The sequence below is a fragment of the Macaca fascicularis genome, chromosome 7 (assembly GCF_037993035.2).
Source record: "Macaca fascicularis isolate 582-1 chromosome 7, T2T-MFA8v1.1".
In the NCBI taxonomy this organism is placed as follows: Eukaryota; Metazoa; Chordata; class Mammalia; order Primates; family Cercopithecidae; genus Macaca; species Macaca fascicularis.
Window position 1 is genome coordinate 70446905 of NC_088381.1, and position 20880 is coordinate 70467784.

A 20880-nucleotide genomic window follows, 5' to 3' on the forward strand; every position below is an offset into this window, starting at 1 on the left:
CCTTTTTGTTTCACAGTTCTGGAAACCAGAAGTCTGAGGTTGAGGTGTCAGCAGGCTGGCTTCCATCAGAAGGCTGTGAGGGAGAATCTCTTCTAGGCCTCTCTCTCCCCGGCTTCTGGTGGGTTTCTTGGAAGCTCTGGCATGCTTTGGCTTGTGGAAGCATCAACCCAATCTCTGTCTTCTTTTATTATTTTTTTAGGGGATCTCACTTTGTCACCTAGGCTGGAGTACAGTGGCACGATCATGCTCAGTGAAGCCTTGAACTCCAGAGCTCAAGCCACCCTCCTGCCTCAGCCTTCTGAGTAGCTGTAACCAATGGCACATGCCATCGTGCCCAGCTAATTCTTAAAATTTTCTTGTGGAGACGGGGTCTCACTTTGTTGCCCAAGCTGATCTCTAACTCCTGGCTTTAAGCAATCCTTCCACTTCGGCTTCCTGAAGTGCTTGGATTACAGGCGTGAGCTACTGCATCTGGTCACCCATCTCTGCCTTCATTTTCATGTCATGTTCTCCTGTGTCTGTTTCCAAATTTCCCTTTTTATAAGGACACCAGTCACACTGGATTAGGGCCCACTCTACTCAAATAATGACCTCATCCTGATATAACTGTAATGATCCTATTTCCAAATAATGTAACATTCTGAGGTACTGGGGATTAGGGTTTCAGCATATGAACTTTTGGGAGACATAATTCAACACCTTGTCAGCCTAAAGGTTACCGTGGGTGAAGAGACAATAAGGAAGATGGAGAGAATGAAGTTGAATGTGGTGTTTGAACATCCATCCCGCTGGCTATATAGGGAGGTTTTAAGGACATTCTATAAAAATCTTTGTGCTCCATTTAAGCTTCTTCTCCAGCCAGGCCCTGGGCTCCATGTTTCTCTGAAAGTTCATTCAAAAATGGCTTTCTCCTCTGCTGTTCAGGTGCAGTCTGAGAGGAACTAAGGATACCATAAAGTTGTTTCTAAATCTCTTACGAAAAAAGACAAAGTAGGTATTTCCTCAGTATTCCAGAGCTCTGAAAAGGTGGAATCTTTAGCTAGAAAATACGGTGTTATTTGCCCTCTTCTGTGTCATTGACTTTGTCCTGTGGGTGTGGACTTTCTGCTACAGTGGCGAAGACAGAAGCGAGATTATAAGTTAGACAAGCCAGCAAGGCGGGACATTGGAGACAGGTCAGATTTGGGAGCAAGAGTGTTTGTGTCTTTTGAAGCTTAGGTTATTTCCAGGAGGAAATGGAGAGAAATTCAAAAGTGGATCCTAAAGCATTTTGGTTCTTCAAGCACCCTAATTGCGTAAATCTCATTCTGAGATTGACACCAATTCCCAACCAGCAGACGGAGAATCATACAGGAGACCCTGAAGCTGCACTGAGGATGAGCACAGCCTCCCACCCTGGAGCTGAACTCAGCCCCTAACTCAATGACTGGATCTGTAAGATCCTAGAATCTGACCACAGAATGTACAGCTCACATTCCCGGCCTCCCTTGCAGCCAGAATGCAGCCATGTGGGATTTCAATGCTTAATGTGAGCAATTTGAGGAAAGTAGGACCCATTATTGGTGACTGTTATGGCATCTGGATTTCAGATGTTGTAGGCGTGGTTTCCCAGAGGCTGCAGGGTCAAGTTCCTGACTTAGAGGTGGCTTGCCTGCTCAGAACACGGGGGCTGGGGTGGTAAGGTCAATTTCTTGGTATTTCATTGAACTCAGTGCTGGGTAGCAGCCATGGAGGCTGTTTTCATATCAGGCCAGAACTGCAGCTTATATTTTGAGTGTTGCTTCTGGATACTTAAGAAAATGTGGCATATATACACCATGGAATACTATGTAGCTATAAAAAAGAATGAGTTCGTGTCCTTTGCAGGGACATGGATGAAGCTGGAAACCATCATCCTCAGCAAATTAACACAGGAACAGAAAACCAAACACCACGTGTTCTCACTCAGAAGTGGGAGTTGAACAATGAGAACACATGGACACAGGGGAACATTACACACTGGGGCCTGTTGGCGGGTGGGAGGCAAGGGGAGGCAGAGCATTAGGACAAATACTTAATGCATGTGGGGATTAAAACCTAGATGATGGGTTGATAGGTGTAGCAAACCGCCATGGCACATGTATACCTATATAACAAACCTGTACGTTCGGCACATGTATCCCAGAACTTTAAAAAGAAAAAAAACATGATTGACAGAGTGTGTTTAAAATGCTTTGTGCTAAAAATACAGACCAAAAAAAAGGAAGGAAGGAAGAAGGAAGGAAGGGAAGAAGGAAGAAAGGAAGGAAGAAGGAAGCAAGAAGGAAGGAAGCAAAAGGAAGGAAGGAAGAAGGAAGGAAGGAATAGAAAGGCTGACCAATAAATTGGAATCTGAAGGCTCTGGTTTTAGTTCAGGGCAGTGACTTTGGGTGAGTTACTGCCCATTCTCGATCTCTAGAGAATTCATAATATTAGTGGAGATTTAAGGCCTCTGGGGTTTAAATGTCCTTTGAAACAATGTAATAGTTCTACGTCTATATGACATTTACTTTGAGTTTTTATTTTTTGCCATCAAAAAGGTGGAATAAGATTTAGATGGGACCATAGTCACTGACTTAGAGCAATCTAATAAAAATACAATGTGTTCTTTTTCTTGCTCCAGGATATTGGAGGCAGCCGCCTGCCGCTTCCCCTGTGGCAGACATGTGGCTAGGGGTGCAAGGTGGAAGAGTGAGTGGGGCTGCCGCAGGCTTTGCCCAGGCTCCCCTGCACCTGTGGGAAGGCTTCTCCTTGGCCGGTAAGTTTTGCACCATGAAGCAGCACATTCCTATCTTTCACTGTGTGATGTAAAAGTCTATGAGATGAAAATATAAAGGGGCCATTTATCAAAGCCTCAGTGTTGTTAAATCAGTGAACTGTGCACCAGCACATTTGTTCTTATGAAGCATTGAGATGGCAGTACCCAGTGATTGTCACTGCATTTGCCCAGGGCACCCAGCCCTAATAAGGTGGAAATACAACTTAACAAGTTTCTTTAAAAAAGACCACACGGACTGGCCCTGCTTGGTGATGTGGAGCGTGCATCAAGATTGTTCATTCTCTGTTCAGTTCCTCTCTTTCTGGGTCAAGAAGCTGTTGCCCACAAAGGTGGATTCAATACCCTTATTTCAAGGTGGGAAATGACCTAGAAGTCGGAGCCTTGTTTACCACAAGAAACTGTTCGCCATTTCCAAATTATTCTCTCAACTAGAAAGGAGGGCAGTGGTACAAATGAAATGGGAAAAATTCCACTGTGTGCCTTGCAGGGTGTGCAATGGGGATGTGGCTCAGTTTTTCAGTGCTCTGCTGCTCAAATCTCTGGGGGAGCATCCAGACAGGCAGGCTGTGGGCTCCGACCCCACAGCAGTGTCTGGGGGTGAATGCTTACAGCTGAAGCCCCGGTGGGCGTGTGTTACAGGAGGCTCCTTTAGTTTAGCTGTCCGTAGGCGGCTTATGTTAGCCCAATTAGACCTGTGCCTTATTGCAAGGACAGAGGGTTTTCTGTATCCCGGGGTTCTTGCCTTGGTGTAAGATCCGATTCTTGGTGTAAGAATCGGATCACACATGGGCTTGGAGAATGAGTGCAAGGTTTTATGGAATGGAGTAGCTGTCAGCAGATGGGAGAGCCACAAGAGAGATGGTTTTCCCCTGGAGTCAGGCTGCTTGGTGGCCGAATCTTCTCCAACCACCCAGGCCAAACTCCACATTGTTCCGCTGGTCAATGGCCTTCTGGCACCTATGTGGGTGCTTCCCTCTTGACATCCAGCCACCCATGTGTTCCTCCTCTGATGTGCTCCTCTTGATGTCCAGCCGCGTGTGTGTCTGCCAGCTAGGGTCTCAGGGCTTTTATAGGCACAGGATGTGGGTGTGGCAGACCAGGGTGGTCTTGGGAAGTGCAACATTTGGGCAGGAAAACAAAAATGCCTGTCCTCACCTAGATACGTGGGGACAGGTCCAGGGGTGGAGCCCTAGCCAGGGACCACACCCTTCTCTACCCAGCTTCCCTTCCCCACTTCTGTATCACAGGTGCTGGGGTTTCAGCTGTGATGGCTAATTGGGTGTCAACTTGGCTAACATTACCCAGTTTCTTTTTGTTAAACACTGGTCTAGATATGATTGTGGAGGTATTTTTTAGATGTGATAAACATTGGAATCAGTAGACTTTGAATAAAGCAGATTACCCTCCATAATGTGGGTGGGCCACATCCAATCAGTTGAAGGCCAAAGGAACCAAGGCTGAGGTGTCCCTAAGGATGAATTCTCAAGATGGCAACATGGAAGATCTTCCTGGGTTTTCAGTCTGCTGCTCTGTGGAATTCAGCTCAAGACTGCAACATTAGCTCTTACCTGACTTTCCAGCCTGCCAACCTGCCCTATAGAATTTGGACCTGCTGGCCAGTGTGGTGGCTCACATCTGTGAGGTGTGAGCACTTGGGAGGCTGAGGCAGGCAGCTCACATGAGGTCAGAAGTTTGAGACCAGCCTGGCCAACATGGTGAAACCCCATCTCTTCTAAAACTACAAAAGTTAGTGGGGCGTGGTGGCGGGCATAATTCTGGCTACTCAGGAGGCTGAGGCATGAGAATCTTTTGAACACAGGAGGCAGAGGTTGCAGTGAGCCGAGATCATGCCACTGCACTGAAGCCTGGGCGACAGAGTGAGACTCCCTCTTAAAGCAAAAAACAAACAAGCAAACAAAAAAACCCAATTTGGACCTGAATGCCCCACAATTGTGTGAGTCAGTTCTTTAAAATGAATCTCTGACTCTGTCTTCATCTCTCTCTCTATCTATATCTATATCTATATATAGACATATCTATATATAGACATATATAGATATAGATATATTGGTTCTGTTTCTCTGGAGAATCCTGACTGATACAACAGCCCTGGTTTCCTGTGACTCTACCACTACCAATGGATGTTGTTTTCTTTTCTTTTCTTTTCCTTTTTTCTTTTTTTTTTTGAGACAAAGTCTCACCCTGTCTCCAGGCTGGAGTGCAATGACGTGATCTCGGCTCACCACAATCTCTGCGTCCCTGGTTCAAGCAATTCTCCTGCTTCAGCCTCTCAAGTAGCTAGGACTACAGGCGCGCACCACCACGCCCAGCTAATTTTTGTATTTTTAGTTGAAACAGAGTTTCACTATGTTGGGCGGGAAGGTCTCGATCTCCTGACCTGGTGATCTGCCTGCCTCGGCCTCCCAAAGAGCTGGGATTACAGACGTGAACCTCTGCCTGGCCCGGATGTTGTTTTCTCCGTATCATCAGTTTCTCCTTCTTTAAAATAACACCCCTATTAAGTCTATCAAGAGTTTGAAAATGTGCTCCCACCATTTCCTGGGTTAGAATCTCTTTGTGGGCTGCACCTCTCAATCAGATTTGCAGCCTGTCAATCATACAGATGCTGGGCTGCTTCTCCTGAGATTCCGGGTCAGTAGACTCAGGTCAGGCACTGAGTATTCATAGTCTTTCAAATGTGTCCCAGGTAAGTCTGCTGTTGAGTGCCACCAAACTTCACAATAATATCTAACTTCCTTAACATCCAAACACTACCCCGATCTGGCATTGCCTAATACTTCACCATGTCACACCCTAGACCAGACGCAGTGAACCTTCACACACTTATCTGCCTTTGTGCTTTTGAACTTACTCTTTCACCTGCCTGAAATCCATCCCTACCACACATCCACTGTTACCTGGCAAATTCCTATGAATCCTTCAAGGTCCAGTAGAAGGATGATGCTTTTCCAGGCCTCCAGGGCCCAAGCACATATGTTTAATAACTCTGTTATGATGTTGAGCACATCAAATTACCATCTAACTGCACTTCTCTGTTGACTGCAAACTCTTCAAAGTTGGGCATCACATCTTTGTGTCCTCATTGCCCAGGATGATGCCTGACATATAAAGCTCAATAAATTTTTGCTGAGTTTAAATCACAAAGCAAGTTCCTCCTGCATTGATTCCACGCTCACCAAACAACATTTGGATAATTTGACTTCCCCGGCGGCTCCTGCTGATGGAGTGAATGCGTGTTCGGTCAGACCGATGTGAGTGTCTGGGCCACATGACAGTGCATTTATTTCCAGCTGTAAATTAATAAATAGGAGTCCTGGTTTACATACAGTTTGTTGAATAAATGGCTTGCCTATGGTCATAGCTCAATTATCCAAATACAGATGATCCTCCCAGCCTATTATTTGCAGACTAGTTTTTATTTATTATATTGAACTTGCTCCTTTCTTTTTTGTGGCTCTGCTCAGTCCCTCTTTTCCTCTCCTATGTGGATAATTGAAAGCTGGCACCACGTGTGACCCCAATCAGAAAGGCCATCTTATAAAGCATTGGTGCTGAATCAATGTTACTGATGGTATTGGCTACATACATATCTAGGGCAGAATCCACCAGATGTTGGTGTGGCGAATATTCACTCCATTCCAAGGATTTTGCTGCAGTAAAATCGAGTTTGGGACTGTGCTGTGTCAGTTCTATCAGGAAGACAGGGACCCTTGCTTGTTGGTTGGAAGGTGAGTGATGGAGAAGGAATCCTGCTGGCTTGCAAGTAGGCACTGATCTTTCTTTCTTTTAGGTTTGAGACAGGCCATCCCACATATGTTGCCCTCTTGGATAGTCTGAAGACAAAAAAGACAAACCTTTTTTTTCTCTATCCTATGGAGGACATGCATAGGGCAAGACATGTGGGAAGGGATGACACTTCCATGTCCTCTCTGAGAGCATCACCTTCCAGGAACCTCTGCAGGTCCAGCAATCTGGAAGCTCTCTGCATACTGTCCTTTTGGGTTTTATGGAGGCTTCCTCATGTAGGCATGGTGAATGACATTGTTGGCCTTAGTGATCAACTCAACATTCAACGCCTCTCCCATCCTTGGAGATTGGGAGGTGGGCTGAAAGTTCCAACCCTTTAATCACATGGTTGGTTTCCCTGGCAACCAGCTCCCACCCTGGTGCTATCCAGGAGTCCACCAAGGGTCACCGCGTTAGAACAAAAGATGCTCCTATCACCCTGGAAATTTCAAGGGATTTAGGAGCTCTCAAAATTACAAAACTCTTAGAAACTCTAGCAGGAGCAGGGGTCGAAGACCAAATATTAGAACAAAAGATTCACCTAGCACCCCTATCCACAAGGGTTTTGGATGCTGTATGTTAGGAACTAGGAGCCAATCTCTCCCTACCCCTCTCCCCCACTCCCTCTCCCCAACTCTCTTTCCCTCTCTCCCTCCCCCTTCCCCTCTTCCTCTCCCTCTCTCTGTCTCCCTCTCTGTCTCCCTCCCTCCCTCCCTCCCTCTCCCTCCCCCCTCCTCTCCCCCTCTTCCCCTCCCCCCTTTGCCCCTCTCCCCTCCCTCCTCCTCCCCCTCTCTCCCCTCCCTCCCTCCCCTCCCCCTCTCTTCCCTCTCTCCTTCCCCCTCCCCCTCTCTCACTCTCTCTCCCCCTCGTCCCCTCGTCCTTTCCCCCACTCCCTCCTCCTCCCCCTCTCCCCACTTCCTCTCCTTCCCCCGTCCCCTACTCCCTCTCCCTCCCCGTCTCCCTCTCTCTGTCTCCCTCTCCCTGTCTCCCTCTCCCTCTCTCTGTCCCTCCCCCTCTCCCACTCTCCCTCCCTCTCTCCCTCCCCCCTCCCTCCCCTCTCCCCCTCTTCCTTCCCCTCTCCCCCCTTCCCTCTCCCACTCTCCCTCCCCGTCCCCCTTTCTCCCTCCTCGTCCCCCTTTCTCCCTCCCCCTCCCCTTCTCCCTGTCTGCCTCTCCCTCTCTCTGTCCCTCTCTCCCTCCCCCTTCCCTCCCCCTCTCCCACTCTCCCTTCCCCTCTCCCACTCTCCCTCTCCCACTCTCCCTCCCTCCCTCCCTCCCTCTCTCCCTCTCTTCCTCTCTCTCCCTCTCTCTCCCTCTCTTCCTCTCTCTCCCTCTCTCTCCCTCTCCCTCTCTCCCTCTCCCTCCCTGTCTCTCCTCCTCCCTCTCTCTCCCTCTCCCTCCCTCTCTCTCCTCCTCCCTCTCTCTCCCTTTCTCTCCCTCTCCCTCCCTCCCTCCTTCCTCCCCCTCTCCCTCCCCCTCCCTCCCCCTCCCTCCCTCTCCCTCTCTCCCCCTCTCCTCCTCTCTCCCACTCTCTCCCTCTCCCCCTCTCTCTCTCCCTCCCTCCCTCCCTCTCCCACTCCCCCAGATGTTAGTATGGTGACTCTCCACTCCCTTCCAAGGATTTTGCTGCAGCAAAATCGAGTGTAGAACTGTGCTGTGTGAGTTATATCAAGAAGACAGGGACCCTGTCAAGACGACAGGAACTATATATGTATATGTGTATACATACAGAGAGAGATATATAGTTATCTAGATACCTAGGTATATGTATATACTACTTCTTATACCATGATGTCCTTGAGCAGGCTCTTTCTTGTAGCTGTCGGAGGCCTCCAGCACCTCAGAAGAGAACTTTTCCATGGAAGAACCTAGAGTCAGTGTGGTACAGCAGGAGCCCCCTAACTAGGAATTAACAGATGCAGTTCCAGCCCAACATCTGCCACCTTGTGCCTAGGACAATGGGCAATCTCTGTCTCTCGTTGGTTTCACTGGGAGCTGGGATTGGCCTCACGGCCACTGTGCACTTGGGATTAAGGATGGGTATTATGGTGGGGGCGTCTGTTGAAGGAAAGCGAGACAGGACCTGTTAAATAGACCTGTGGTAGGTCCTGAAGCCTACCCTCCTTAAAGTCACCCCCATCATTCAGGAACCTCTTTCCCCCCTGCCTTGTTCTGTCCCCCACACAGCCCTCAACAATCACGGGAATTCTGAAGAAAATCAGAGTTCTTTGCCCGGACTCCTCCAAGTCATCTTGGGATGCCAGTGAGCTTTCTTCTCTGGCTGGACCATGCCCCATACCACCCTGTGCCCTGCACTGGCAGGAAGTTCTCTGCCCCCACTAGCTCTTCCTCTGTATTTTTCTCTGAGCTGCCCATCCTATTACCCTACCCACTCCCCTCACACTGCAGCAACAAAGAGCCTGCCTCATAGCCTGGCCTTGTACCTCATTTTCCATGTGGCTGCCATTTGGAGGAGTTATTGATCTCGGGTTGGTGTGGAGGGTGCTGGTGGGGAGAGTAACAGGGCCCAGAGCAGCCAGCTGGAGTGGCTTGCCTGAGGCTGCTGAATAGTAAAGCTGCATTGGAAATGGGGATACACTCTCTGCGTCAGCAGAGGCTTTTCTTTCTGATTTTGGGAGGTGGTGCTGGCATAGCCATGACTGGAACACCCTGGGGGAAGGTTCCTCAGAAGCTGACCCAATAGGGCTCTGTGTCCTGCGGGCTGCCTGGAGGTGGAGAACTTGAGAAGGCACAGGGGTAGAGAGGAATTAGAGCAGAAGCAAAGCTAAGCTCAAACGGCAGGAGCAGGAATGGAGCTGTGGTCACAGCCCAGATTGAAGAGCAGATCTGCCAAGGTGGGTTGCAGCAGGACTGCTTCCAGGATGCACGAGGGTGGACGAGCCATTGTGGGGACCAGCGGGGAAGGTGCCCTCACCTGCACTGTGCTAGTGAACACACTGGCCTATTGTGCAGGCCAGAGGTGGCTTCTCCTATCCCGCATCTCACAGGGCCCAGCCAGGGGCCACCTCAACCACGTTTTCTTTGACTTTTCCTATCACCCACAATCTCAATGGAAGAGAAATAACCATGAGAAACACTGGACCAGCCCTTCTCAACTGGAGAGCCTTATAAAATAAAGATGTCTGGGCCCCTTTCCAGATCTGTTAAAATTATAAGCTCGAGGGAAGGAGCCCAGGCATATGTATTTTTAAAACAAGTTTTCTAAGTAATTCCGAAATGCCTCTTGACGGGCCCTAAAAATGGCTACATTTTATAGCACTTTACAGCTTACCAAGAAGCCTGCAGACCCGAGCTCACTTTTTCTGACATCACTTTGGTTTGTACCTCATCCCCAAGCACCACATAATTTAAATAGCCGCCTGTTTCTTCTGTTATTCCACTCTCACCTTGGGGAGAGAACCAGGCTCTGTCCTTTATTTACTTTTTGATCACTCACAGTACTTTCTTCCACACACAGTGCTAGGGAAAGACCAAGGACTCAGTAAATACTCAATGACTGGGGCTAGGTCAGGGAATTAAAGGCCACAGTAAACACATAGACACTCACACATTATTTGCACACAAGACAGATGTGTACAGTGCAGGAAAATGAGAAAGTTCAAATAGGAGAGAAAAAAAAAACCACCTATGTTCACTCCCTATCCTTAAAAACTACCAATTCCAGGTGTGTGTGTATGTGTGTGTGTGTGTGTGTGTGTGTGTGTGTGTGTGTATGCAGTTTTACATCAATATGGGATTATGCTGTGTATACTCTTTTATAGCTACATTTTACAATTTGGCAATAGATCATAAGCAAATTCCATTGTCTTAAAAATATTAACATAACATTATATCCTAAATAGAGTTTTAACTAGGAAATCATTAGTGAAGATACCTCGAAGATGGATCTTGAAGTCCAAAATGAGAGACTGTAGACCCCACTCTAATACTTAACACTTATGCACATCAACGTACATTCTCAAAACATCCTATCATAAAATAAATACTTAGGTTGAACATAGAGATTATATGTAGTTTCCTGTTTTCATTGTTACTTCTCTCCTCAATTCTTTTTGATAATTCTTTCTTATAGGATAGGGTCCAAAAATATTAGCTTGGCATTCATGATCCTCTAAAACCTGGACCCAATTAACTTTCTAATTTTATGTCCCACTGATCCCCATTTAATGCCTTCTACTCTCTTCATAGCGTGCTACTCAGTGTTTTTCAAGGGTGGCCATGACAGCTTCTCTTTATTTGCAAATCTTTCCCTGTCTGAATGTCATCCTTCTTCTTTTCCTATACTACTACCAATCCCGTGGTAAACAGGGTCCACGTCATTAAATAGGATGATCCTGCAGTTATACATTACTATATAACAAATGATTCCAAAACTTGGTGGCTTACAACGATAATTTATTATTGTGATTCTTTGGATCAGGAATTCAGACTGGGACCAGCTAGATGGTTCTTCTGCTGGACTCACCTGTAGGGTTGTCAGATTTAACAAATAAAAATTCAGCACACTTAGTTAAATTTGAATTCCAAATAAGCGCTGACTAGTTTTTTTTTTTTGGTATAAGCATGTCTATACAATATTTGGGACATATACTAAGAAACTGGTCTTTATCTGGAATGCAAATTTAACTGAATGTTGTGTGTTTTAGCTGGCAAACCTCATCTGGAGTCTCTCCATGGTGGAGGGCCTTGGTTCTCCTCCATGTGGCCCTTGTCCTCCAGTAAGCTGCATGGGACCTCTTTCTATGGTGGGCTCGGGAAAGCATTTCAAAAGGGCAAAGATGGAAGCTGCCATGCCCTTTAAGACCTGGCCTTCAGCCGGGTGCAGTAGCTCATGCCTGTAATCCCAGCACTTTGAGAGGCTGAGGTGGGCAGAGCACCTGAGGTCAGGAGTTCAAGACCAGTCTGGCCAACATGGTGAAACCTGGTTGCTACTAAAAATACAAAAATTAGCCAGACGCAGTGGTGCACACCTGTAGACCCAGCTACTCGGGAGGCTGGGGCCGAAGAATCACTTGAACCCGGGAGGTGGAGGTTGCAGTGACCTGAAATTGTACCACTGCACTCCAGCCTGGGCAGCAGAACAAGACTCCATCCCCTCCCCTACACAAAAAAGAGACTTAGCCTATGATGTCACCCACATAACGTCACTTCCTATTCAGCTTCTTGGTCAAATGAGTCACAGGGCTGCCCACTTTCAATCCTCCAGAAATGGGCTCTAACTTTAGATCAGAGGAGCAGCAAAGTGGCATTGCAAGGGACATGCATCTGGGGATGAGAGGAATGGCTGCAGCCCTTTTTGCAAACAGCATTCTTCTCTATCACTTTCAAATACTACCTTGTAGTCTACTGTACCATAACTCTTTATCCACTTTCTAACTTTTACATTTATATTATTTCTTTTTTATGTTGTTATGAACTTTGTTTCAAACAACAGGCATTTTTGTGTACTTGTCTAATTTTGTGTGTTTTTTTCCGTGATGAGTTAGAAATCACTGCTCTATGTCAGAGCCCAGTTTTATCACTTACTGTGTGTCCAGGAGAAAAATTGCTTAGCAGCTTCATACCTCAGTTTCCTTATCTCAAAATGACGACAAAAATATGACTCATCGCATGGGGTTACTGTGAAGGTCAAATAGATACTGAATATAAAATGCTCAAAAACTGATAATTATTAAGATAAATCCCTGGAAGCAAAATTATTAGGCCAAGTGTTATCAAAATATTTAGGACAATTGCTATATATTAATAAAGGGAACCACTGGAAAAAAAATATATTTTAAATTTTAGATTCAGAGGGCACATGTGCAGGTTTTTTAATGGGTATATTGGGTGATGCTGGGTTTGAGCTTCTAGTGAAGCCATCACCCAAATAGTGAACATAGTATCCAAAAGGTAGTTTTTAAACCCTTTTTCCCGTGTCTCCCTCCCTCCCCCGTTTTGGAGTCCCTAGTACCTATTGTAGAGATTGTGTTTTGGATTAACAGAAACAAGACCCAGTTCTAGAGCCTAGTGGTTAAGAACTAAGACTTTAGACCAGGAGTCAGAAAGCTGCTGTCCATGGAATGTTTTTGTAAATAAGGTTTTATTGGAATACAACTATGCCCCCTTTTAAAAATGTATCAGCTCTTACTGCTTTTGCGTTAGAATAGTAGAGTTGAATAGTTGTGGCAGCAATCAAATGGCCCACAAAAGTGGAAATATTTACTATCTGACCCTTTACAGGAAGTTTACTTTCAGTTTAGTGTAAGAAAGTCCTGGACTCGAATCCACATCCTGCCCAATACCCTCTGTACTGGTGACATAAGTGCTGGTAAAGGATAGTCCTTTTATTACTCTCTTTCCTGCTATCTTGGTGGACACTGAGCAAGGAGGCCAGCAAGATGGTTTTATCTACACCAAGTAGAAAGGCTCTACAGAGCAGCAGCTGCTTAAATAGAAAGTGCTGTGTGTGCTCGTGTGTGTGCGTGTGTGTACGTGTGCATCCAGGTGTATGTGCATCATTCTGTGTGTGTGTGCGCATGTGCACACACTCGTGTGTTCATGTAGTCAGGGGACTGGCTGGTGCAGTGGTCATTCTCCCTGAGCAAAGTTTTCTGTACTTGTAATAGGTACTGTTGGCATGACTGTTCTGAGCAATGATGAGAGGTGCCAGAGGAAGCGGTGTGAAATAGTGTCATATGGAAAGATGTAATGAAGGTCATTATAGGCAGGAGCCTCTTCAACATGTCTGCTCACCCCAAAACAATGGCACTGGCCCTCCCTTGGTGCCTGGGCTCTCCCAGCAGTGTGTGGGCCCTCCCCATGGCCGATGCTTGCCCCTGGTTTCCATCTGCACTCTTTACACTGCCCAAGTGAAACCTGGTTTCTCTGATTCATTCTGCTGACCAGAGCACCATCACATGCCCTCCAGTTGATGAACCGTGGTGCGAGTACTTGTTGGGTTCCGAGCATTGCATTTTAAGCTGGATGTTGGTAAACTTAGAGACGTGATGTGTGCTATCTTCCTTCGTTTTCACACCAACGCTCTGAGTAGGTCGTCTTATCTTCCCTTCACAGGTTAGGAACTAGAGCTCAGAAAGGTCAAATAACTTTGTCAAAGCCACACAGCCACATAAGGACTGGAGCTGGGATTTGATCCATGTAACTCAAAAAGCTTATTGTTTCTGCTGCACCGGACAATCACTAGTCTAGCAGAAAGGATGCCGTGGAACAAACATTATAATTAAGGTCAAGGTGAGATATAGGTCACAAAAGAGTTACAGAAACACTAGAAGAATTCAGAAGAAAGGGAAATTTTACATAGATGAGAGTATTTGAATTTGATTTTAATTCCATATGACCAAGAGAAGAAAATCTGTTTTTCTTTTAAATCTGAGGACTTACATAAAATTAGGGGGGAAAAATAAAAACATCAGTCCCGAATACGTTGGGTCAAAATTTGGGAAGTGTATGTCAATCTTTACTTGACTGAAGAAAGCAAGTTGACTTTGGGCCATGGGAGGGCTGGGCCAAATCAGTTTTTGCTGCAGGCTGCCTCTCTGGAGGGACCCAGATGTCACTGCTTTAAGTATTAACTAAAGTCACCCCTCCCTTAAAAGGATGGGTCCATCATGGGCTGGAAGAAATGTCCAAGGTGCATCCATCATCACTTCAATAGGGTTCTTTTTCTGGCTGTCACACTTAACTGTTCTCTGCAGCATTTGTACCAGAGCTAGGTCCTGGTTGCCCCTCTCTGCCTAGCATGTGCCCAGTACAGTTCTGTGATGGAAAAATTATTCCACAATACTCTTCAGATGGGCTTTGAGAACCTGGAAGTAATAAACCAACAGAGCTGATAGGTGTTGACCATTTGTGGATAGCATTTCCCTACCTCTGCGCCTGTTCACTGAGGCCTCCAGAAACCCTTTCTCTGGTCTAAAGGAGAGCTGATGGTACATTTCTTATGGAAGCATCCTGAGCCTTTTGAGACACATGTCCATGGGTATAGCCCAGGATGGGGTACATAGAAGAACTCAGGAAAAGTTGGTTGACTAAAGGGAAGAATGAATGTGTGGATGCAAGCTGAATGTCTCTATCATTAATTGCTGAGCTCACTGCAGCGAGGAATTTAAGCATTTAATTTTCAAAATAAAGATTCTCTGCTTGGATGTTTGAGCTGAGGCTAGACGAGATTGAAGACCATTCAGCCCTAGAAAGTCTGGTTTAACTGGTCTGGGAAGGAACCTGGCAATGGCATTTTTAAGACATTCCCCTGGTGATTCTGATATGCTGTCAGGGTTAAGAACCATTTGGATTTTATCCAGTCTAAATTCTCTCAAAAGTAAAGTAGTCTCAGGACTTTGGGGGGCTGAGGTGGGTGGATTGCGTGAGGTCAGGAGTTTGAGACCAGCCTGGGCCACATGGTGAAACCCCGTCTCTACAAAAAATACAAAAAATACGCTGGGCATGGCGGTGCATGCCTGTAGTCCCAGTTACTCAGGAGGCTCAGGCATAAAAATTGCTTGAGCCTGGGAGGTGGAGGTTGCAGTGAGCAGAGATTGTGCCTGGGCAACAGAGTGAGACACCATCTCAAATATAACAACAAAAATCCAAATCCAAAACCAAACCAAAACAAAAAAAACAAACAAAAAACAGAGGAAACTGAGGCCCAGAGAAAGGCTATAGTTTGGAAGCCCTTGGCCATGAAATAAAATGAGGAAAATCTGTTGGCTGCCTCTGGGGGCTTTTTTTCAGGTTGTGTTTCTTGTTCTTTCTTGCTCTATCTGTGGGATTGAACTTGGACCCATGGTCAGGACCAGTCCCCTGCCTCCAACGAATCTTTCTTCTCTGTATCTTCTGTGACCCTGTGGTTACCTCCTGCCCACTTTTGTTTCCTGTGTAACTTGGGTTCAATTTTTGTTTTAATTGATAAAGTGTCCCTTCTGGGATGTTATGTCTGTTTTTCCTGCTCTTTCTTCTGGAAGCAAATGGGAGAGATTTATGGTTCCTTGTAAAACCCAAGCCTTGTTTAGAAATTGCTTGTGATTGATTAAGTAATAAAAATGCTTTTAAGACAGGAAGGTAAATTTTCCTGCTAATTGCTCTGTGCTTTACATTAGAACCTTGTTACACTGCCTGATGCTCTCTAGGGCTGGACAACTTTGTAATTTCCATCACCCATAAAAGTCACATTGGAATCATTGTCTGCATCTTTATTTTTTCCAGGACTGAGACTGTTAAAAGACACAGATAATTAATAGGCCAATAAACACAATCAGCAACACATTTGAAACAAGAGAGCAAATCCCTTCTTTCCTTTTGAGTATGAGCTCCAGTGTTCATCTCGGTATGCAGTCAGGAGCCAGGCCCTGGTGGAAGGGTGGTCCAGATGGGATATAGACAGGGTTTCTCAGCCTCCACTTGTCCCTTCCCTCTTTCTAGTATTAGATTGGTCCAAAAGTAATTGCTGTTTGGCCATTACTTTTAATGGCAATAGTCTAGGTACCCTAAAAGATGGATTGTGTATGAGTCAGTCTCCCGGGCCTGGAGCCAGAAGGGGATGAAACTTGCATCCCAGTGGGGAGGGCACATTCCTGGACAGGGCACAGGGAGTGTCTGGTGTGTGGTCTACAGAGCCTGGATTAGATGACTGACCATTGCTTCAGAGCCCTAAGGGAATACAGGGATGCAGCCATCACCAAAGCCATTCACAATCTCCATCAATGGAGTCGTTAAACTTCTGTGCAGCCCTCCCCCGTTTCCAAAACTTTTAAAACCTACAAGTAAGTGGGCACGAGGGAGTTAAACAGCTCCTCTTGCCCTTCTCCAGACAGCTGTCTCAGTCACCCATGGACACACGCAGGTTTCCATCAGTCTGGGTGGCCAGGGAAATGTCTCACAGAGGAAGAGAAGAAACAGGACCCAAGTGGAGGGTTTCTAGTGTCAGGAAAGAACTATCTAAGGGCACTTGGTCAAGGAGAAACTTCCTGTCTCACCTAGAGCCGAAATCCTCTGGCTGCTTGCCCCTTCCCTTCACCACCACCACCACCAGTATTTGAGGCATATTTGCCTTGGAGGAGATCCAGTTATCCGGAATTCTCTGTCTGGCATAAATGTTAGTGACAGCAAGAGATTGAAAAAATAAGAGGAGGAATTTGTAATTGATCCACAGATGAACTCAGGAAATCCTCGAGCACTCGAAAATTACCTGTCTTATGAGTGTTTTCCTGGGAAGGGTCCACTTCCTTTATGAACGTTTTACTGAGCCTTGAAGGGAGATGGAGTTCTCCAAAAGGAGGAGGAAGAGGATTCTAGCACTGGGGTCTCATGTGCACAAATACAGAGTTCTGGAAAAGCATGATGTGATATCCCTGCAGCCCAGAGAGAAGGGAGGCTGGAGCAGAGGTCGCTGGGAGAAACGTACCTAGAAAGGTAGGCTGCAGTCCTATCACTGGGGCATGTCCTTGGATGAACACTAAGGGATTTGGGCTTTAACCTCAAGTCAAGCCTCCAGATGCTAACTCCTTTCTGTGTCCCTTGCAGGCTTTAACCTCAAGTCAAGTCTCCAGATGCTAACTCCTTTCTGTGTCCATTGCATCAGGGTTACCTTTTGAACAAGGTCATTACCAGCTCAGAGGGGGGCAGTGGGACATCACTTGAGCCCAATTGTCATGGCGATAAAGCAACTTGGAGGACAGTGGAATCTGAAGAGCTGAGTGTGATAAAGTAGAGACCCCCACATCAAATGCACGGCTTGGCTAGCTATTCTTGGCTAGCTACACTTAGGACTTCTCTAGGACTTCCTACCACTCTTGGTCTCTGGCCTTTCTGGACCAACTTCCATGCAAAGTTATTCTGTTCTCACTAGTTACTGGGGAATAATTTGTTTTCCAGGGAAGGGTTTCAGGTTTTGACTCTGGCCAACTGGGAGCTTTCAACTCACTTTAAGAGTAGTGTGTAGGGCAAATGACAGGGACAGATCACAGGTATGAAGATGTCGTGCTCTTGACACAGCATTATTTAGCTATTCTATGCTGTGATGCCTATGAGATACCCAAACTTTAAGTTGCAGAGAAGAGCTGTCTGCTTGGGAGAGGTGACTTCCTTCAACCCTGGGCTTCCTTGGCATCCCTGAGGATCCATAGCTCTTTAGGTCCCTCAATGTGATAATAGAATAACGATAATGCTCATTCAAGGAAAGGTCCTGGTTTTAGAAGTACTGCCCCTCAAGTTTTGCCATGAAGAAACTGCTAAGATTCTGTCTTGGGATGAGGGTGAGACCTTCAAGCTTAAGTGATGATTGTAAATAGGGAGCTCCCTGCCCCCCGTCTACTGCTTCTCACCCAATCTGCTCCTTCAGATCTACTGAGGTCTTAAGGACTTTCATTTCTGTCTTGTAGTGGTGAAATGGTCCTTCTACCTCCCCCCCTGGGGAAGGGAGAAATTGAGGGGAACTAAAGAGACAGAAGGTACTTGTCCTCCAGGCCCTGGCTATCGGTATTACCAAGTCCAACAGAGTGAGGAGTGCTAGTTGAATGAAATGAGTAGTTAACAACTACTAGTACACAGGAGGCAGACAGTGTGCTGAGTGTGTGGATTATTAGGGGGTTTATCTCACTGAATCCTCCCAACAGCCTTGTGGACTAGGTACTATAAGTGTCACACTTTACTGATGGGAAAATTGAAAATTGGAAAGGAGGGGCATTAACTTGCCCAAGGTTTCACAGTCAGGGAAGAGTGGACTCATGATCCAAGGCCAAGCCACTTGGTTTCAGAGGGGATGTTCTTAGCCACTATACAGTTTCCTTCTGCCACAATCCATTGCTAGCTGGCCTCAGTCTTCTGGGCATTCTAAACATGGGGCAAGTGGCAGGAAAAAGACTTCTAGGTGGCTGTAATTCCGGATATGATGTGGATGTAGAACAGCTGCATCTGAACCGTCTGAGTTGATGCAAGGGATAGTGGAAGCACAATCCACAGAGAGATGGTCTGGACAAGAACCAGGTGAGGTGCTAGGCTTCCCACCTTCTGTTTAGGGAGCTTGAGGTATAGAGGCTTCCCAGCAGGTTATTTCCAGATATTGCTCCCTATGGACTGGGGAAGGATAGGGAGTGGTTGATCCTCCTAGGGTGGACAGTACTGGAGATTGGTGAGTGGGGCTGGAGCCAAGGGAGCCTGGCTTTGTTGAGGTCGTTTTCATCTGGAGGGCAACTATTTCATCTCTATGCTCATCTTTCTAGAATGCCAAGTAGACCAAGTACCCACACAGAGATAGATAACAGTAACAACAACCACCATCACCATAGCAGGAAACTTAAAGGGCTTTCATTTGTTGGCCCGAATGGGCTTGGGTGAGCTTCTCCATCCTCTCTGCCCAGATGTGACCTTGCAGCATAGTTGTACGTAGATGTGTTCTGGCAATTGAGTGAAGGTAAGTCAAGGGAGTATAAACTAATGGAAGAGACTCATAGCCCAACATGCCCTCTGGGGCTCAACTTACACAAACTACTTTTGGGAGTGGCCTAAGCATTGGTTTTTCCTACTGCCCGCAGCCCTCCCTGGGAAGACTGTCATGCCTCTTCCTTTCAAGTTATGTCTTGGCATCCAATTGATTATAAGGGGGTAAATACATTTATCAGAAGTTTCCATTTATAAGGGGTTAAAAGAAGTGATAGCATTCCTAAGAAAAAGGGAAATATATCACATACATTTTTCTATTCTTCGTACATGAAGTGTGCAAAAGATTAGTCCCTGAAAGTGTGTAAATAGATTAAATAATTTACAGCATTAAAAAAAATTTACCTTGGGAAATAGTGATCTACTGAAGATATTGAAGCAGGAAAATAACATGATTTGCCTTCTGAATTCTTATTCAACAACTAAGGGTTATCATTTGTGCTCTCTGCTTGATTGTGATACCTTTAAGGATAAGAGATAGGGCCTTTGCTTTTGTATCCCTAGGAAGTTAGCAAGCAAGTGCCACACACTTATTTGCTATTCAATACATCTTGAATCAATGAATGAGTGTGAAGGAGAGTGTTGGCAAATGTAGGCAGGAATGGGATTAGCGTTAGAGGTTATAAGCTGAAAGCTGGAAGTGGACAGAGTTAGGGGAAGAGGCCAGAGGAACTCAAACACGAGGCCAAGAGGACAAGTTAAAGAAATGGACTGCTGAGAGACGTGGCTCATGCCTATAATCCTAGTGCTTTGGGAGGCCGAGGCAGGCAGATCACTTGAGGTTGAGAGTTCGAGACCCACCTGACCAACATGGAGAAACCCTGTCTCTACTAAAAAGACAAAATTAGCTGGGTGTGGTGGCGCATGCCTGTAATCCCTGCTACTCGGGAGGCTGAGGCAGGAGAATCACTTGAACCTGGGAGGTGGAGGTTGCAGTGAGCCGAGATTGCGCCATTGCACTCCAGGCTGGGCAACAAGAGTGAAACTCTGTCTGGAAAAAAAAAAAAAGAAAAAAAGAAAGAAACGGACTGTAGGGAGCTGGGTGCTGTTGTGTGTACCTGTAATCCTAGCTTCTTGGGAAGCTGAGGCAGGGGGAATGCTTGAAAACAGGAGTTTGAGATTGCAGTGAGCTATGAATGTGCTTCCACATTCCAGGCTGGGCAACAGAGTAAAACCCCATCTCTAAAACAACCAACCAACCAAACAGGACTGTGTGGCCATGGGAAAGGAGAAAAATGGGAGGATGCAGAACATTTCATGCAAGCAAGATAGGCACACATTTCTATGGTCTTGGAGGGGCCTCTAATGTAGAGCAGGACTCTCCAATAGGACTTTCTGTGGTGATAGAAATGTTGTATATCTGCATCGTCCAATATGGTAGCCATTAGATCTATGCGGCTCTTGAGCATTTGAAATGTGGCTAGAGCAATCAAAGCACTGACTTTTTAATTAAAAAATTTGTATTTAAACATATATAGCCACATGTGACTAGCAGCTACCGTGGTGGACAGTGAAGAATGCTCTTTAAAATCTCCAAAATACAAGGAAAGATTCTGTGGACCCAGGAAAATGATGGGGGAGAAATTGGCAGTAAGAGTACTGATATGCCAAATGACAGTTTTGAAGACAATGATGATAGTAAAAGGAAGTCCCACAGTGAAATCTCAGGTTTGGGCTGTTCACGTAGGTACAGACTTGGTGGAGAAGAAATAAAATTACAGTATCCAAATACTGTTTCTCGTGTCCTTCACATCTTAGCTGACTTGCAGCTGGAGTTATGTTTTCATTAGTTTTATGGTTAAAAATGAACTGAAGTATCAG